The sequence below is a fragment of the Trachypithecus francoisi genome, unplaced genomic scaffold, assembly GCF_009764315.1.
Source record: "Trachypithecus francoisi isolate TF-2019V2 unplaced genomic scaffold, Tfra_2.0 Contig00140, whole genome shotgun sequence".
NCBI lineage: Eukaryota > Metazoa > Chordata > Mammalia > Primates > Cercopithecidae > Trachypithecus > Trachypithecus francoisi.
Window position 1 is genome coordinate 277,214 of NW_022680488.1, and position 4,450 is coordinate 281,663.

A 4,450-nucleotide genomic window follows, 5' to 3' on the forward strand; every position below is an offset into this window, starting at 1 on the left:
AGAAGAAGAAAAAAAAAGAAAAGGTGCTAAGCAGGTCATATGTCCAGATAATATTGTAGTTTTTCCAATACAGCAAGACTTAACAGTCTTTTGTTGTTTTAGATAACACTCAGAGCTTGCATATATACATGTATATATACAAACATACAAACAGATTATATATATATATACACACACATATGTATGTCTGCATAGGTGTATATATATACACACATATATGTATGTGTGTATATATGTGTGTATATATACTGTCATTACCACTGGAAAGTTTTACCCCAAAGCATGCTCACCCAGTCTACGCTATGACAGCATTTTGTAGGACAGCCCTTAAAGGAGACTCAGAATGTATTACCTACCACCTACATCATTCATTATATGGATATTCTTTTGGCTCCTCCATTGGAAAAGTTATTACACCAGTTGTTCAGAGAAGCAAAACAGAGGGAAATCTCAAAATAGCTCAAGAAAAGGTAGAAATAACCTCCCCTCACTAATACTTAGTTACTATTACTATTGAAATAAATGTTCGACCTCAGAAAGTAGTCCTCCGTAGGGAGACATTGCAAATCTTGAATGATGTTGAACAGCTATTAGGCGATATAAATTGGTTGTGCCCAGTGCTAGGTATTGCTAGTTATCAACTCAAACACTCAGACCCTCCATGGAGATTCTTCATTAGATTCTCCTCAGCAACGTATTAAGGAGACAGAAGCTGAGTTACAGCTTGTAGAGCAGATGCTTCAGCAAACACATACCTCCTGGCTACAGCCACAAAAGCCTTTGGTTCTCTTTGTTCTTTCTAATCCCCATTCTCTGACAGGACTTTTAGGCCAGTTCACAGAAAAATCTGTAATTGTAGTAGAACGGCTTTTTAAATAAATTCAGTCAGAGAGTAAAATCTCTGCAAGTTTATCTCTCTTTAATTACTCACCTTATAACAATGGGTATGCATAGATTAAAAAAGCTTAAGAGAGATGATGCAGACAAAATATTCTTCCCCTTTTAGTGCCAGTCTAAAAATATGAGGAAAAAATTGGATTCCCAATAACAGGCTGCAACCTGGGAAATGTTGACTGCACGGCAAATTGCTCCTGAAGATTTTGTAGGAATAATAGATAAACATTATCTATCAGACAATATTTTGCCATATTAAAAGTTCAGACTTTCATCTTCCCTATGATTACTGTGATCACAAGTCCACTTCAGGCAGCCAGACCTATTTTACTGATGGCTTTTCCAAAGGTCGTACAGGTACTCATGTTCCTAGGCATGCTCAAACAATTAAAACCCCTAGTTTCAACACTCAGAAATAATGACAGTTATTCAGGTTTTATAGCTCACTGCTTCATCTCCCTAAAACACTGTCTATGATTCAGCCTGTGTTGTAAATTCAGCCTGTGTTGTAAATGTAAAGTGGCACTGCTACTGTTAAAAGTCCCCTAGAACCAGAGCTGTTTAACTTGTTTCTAAGACTTCAACAAGCTCTTTGCTCTTATGCTGCTCGTTTTTATATTTCTCATATTTGCTCTCCCACAAAACTCCCTATATCACTATTTATAGGTAATAATAGAGCAGACAAATTGATTGGTTCTGCGTTTCAACAAGCTCAAGCCTCTCATGCATTACTGCATCAAAACCCCTCTGCTTTTACTCAAATGTTTCATTTGCTCCCCAGCCAGGCTCCAGCCTGTACAAGTCTGTCCTACTTGCCAGCATGTCACTGGAATCATACCCATAGGAGCCTGTAACCCAGGAGGTTTAGCTTCAAATGAAATCTGACAGATGGATGTTATTCATAAAGCTGCCATTGGCAAGCTCTCCTTTGTTCATGTGACTATAATGTGACTATAGACACTTATTCTCATAAGCTGCATGCTACATGTAAACCAAGTCAGACAGCTGGTCATGTACAATAGCATTATCTGTCATCATAGCTCATATGGGGGTTCCTAAACAATTAGAAACTGACTTATGTTAGTCATGTTTTTTAAACCTTTTTACAGCTGTGGTCAATCACTCATAAAACAAGAATTTCTTACAACTTTCAAAGACAAGGAATTATAGAGTGGGCAAATCAAACACTACAACGTGTGCTGGAAAAACAGAAAGGCAAAATAGGAGACCAGTTACCACCTCAAACAAAATTACATTTACTTTTACTTTAATATTTTAAATTTACTTATTTTCTTTAAATTTTTTCACTTCTGGCACAGATAGTAAGACTGCAGCAAAATGACATTAGTAAATATTAGAGGGACAAAGGGAAGTATATCCAAATGTATTATGAAAATCCCCCTAAAAAGGACGATGGAAAGTCTCAGTAGATATACTGATGTAAGGACATGGGCATGATTTTACAGGAGATGGATAAACTGTGTGGTTCCCCCAAGGTGTTTGTGACCATGGAAAGAAGACTGGAGAGAGCCATGGATCCCAGCTGTGGATCCGGCTCCTCCATTACAAGCCATTAGTCAGCTGAAACCGATGGAGCACCAGGGTCAGGTAAAAATCCCTGCATTCATGCTTATGGCCATGATACATGTAACATCCTGTGCAGTATGTTTTCCCTGTGTGAGACAAAAACATATTGGGCATATATTCCCAATCCCCCAGTATCATGGCCTGCAATTAGGAGTGACACTCCCCGTGAGATCTATCATGATCATGGAGCATGGGCGCCAGGACCCCTACACCCTCTGACACTGAGCAATTAGACTCTCAGAACAATGATTATTATGCTGCTCCATTGGAGGGACTTCCTTTATGCGTCACCCAGGGTACATCACTCAACTGCAGTGGCCTTGCAAATTAATCCCGAGCACAGTTGAGTTACCATGGAAAAATTATGTACCTATTAGATCTTAGCTCTATCAACATTACTGTTGTAGCTACTAATTAATCCCAGCCCCATCACCCAAATTGTATTGATTATATATAGAAAGGGCTGCCTTTGATAATTCTTACCCCCCTCCTTGGACCCAGTGTGTCTTAGCCCCTAGCTAGGGCAACAGTTCATGCTAATGGGAGACATTATTGGCTGGGTCCCTTTGGTCATTTAGATGGTGAGATGAGAATCTGACCTCATGGCATAAACTTCGCTGATAGTGGTGTTGAAACTTTATCATCTCTTCACTACATCTCATTGGGAATTAATCTCCATCTGCAGCACAGCTTGCTTGCATGGAACAGGTTTTAGCCCACCTTTGCCTCAGTGGCATTATCAAGAAAAGAGACGTCCAATTCAGGATTGGATAGGGAAGGCAGAACTCCCCTATATGAATGGCAACATTTGTGTCAGAACACTGTTTAATTATAGTAATTTTGCTCAACACAGTTTTAATGTTACCTTTGTACAAAATATTACTGCCTAATTTACAATCTGTGTTTTTAAAACTTATGTTTCTCTAGCAGCAAAAGAGGACCAACTCCAGGTAAACGATGTCCAATGGACTTGTGATTCCTGTCAACTGTATCATTCCCTTAATCATAACACAGTACAAACACTGAGCATATACACCCTAGTAATTCTAGGCACAGTCCTCGACTATGGATTCCTGAAAATCTGTCTGAGCCTTGGGTGACCACCTCTGGTTTACAATTTGTAAACCTTTTTCTTACTCAGCTTACTCATTGTGCTTGTAGGGCCTTAGGCATGACAATTTTTGTGAAAGCCTCCTTAGGTACATTAATAACCTCTGTTGTGATGTCCTTAATAGCAATGCATAGCTCCATTCAAACAGCTCAATATGTGGAAAACTGGATGTGTAGAGCCACCATGCATAGATACTTAAAAATAAAATTCACATCGAGATACACACGGAAGTAGTAATGTTAAAGACTACAGTTCTGTGTCTAGGAAAACAAGAACAAAGCTTGTAGTTGCAGCAGCAATTGCATTGTGACTTTAACCATACTCACACTTGTGTAAACAATTTGGAATAAAACCAAAGTGAATATCCATAGAACCTTGTAAAGGCCCATTTGCCGGCGACTTTCACATCCAATGTTACTTTTGATATTAATGATTTACAAAGTAAAATCCTTAACTTGAATAAGCATACTCAAATATTTCAGTCCTCTTAGAAAACTTGGGCAGAATTCCAGTAAGGTTTAGAGATCCTTAACCTTTGGACCTGCTTTGAGTATCTCCTCAATGTCTTTTCTTTGTGATTATCAGAGTGATGCAGTTATGTCTCTGTTTTATGTTCACTGTCTGTAAAATCAGTTGGATCACCAAACAGCAATTGAGAACTGCACAGCCTGCAATTACCTTTACTCTATTAATGAAAACACAAAAAGGAGGAGATGTTGGAAGACAAAATAAGGAGGGTCATGACCAACTCAGTAATGACTGGAGGGTCTATGAGCAGACAGCAAACTGATCTCATGAAAGCAGGATGTTTGGAAACTGACACACCACGTCTGGTGCCAGTTGGAATGCTGAGTGCAG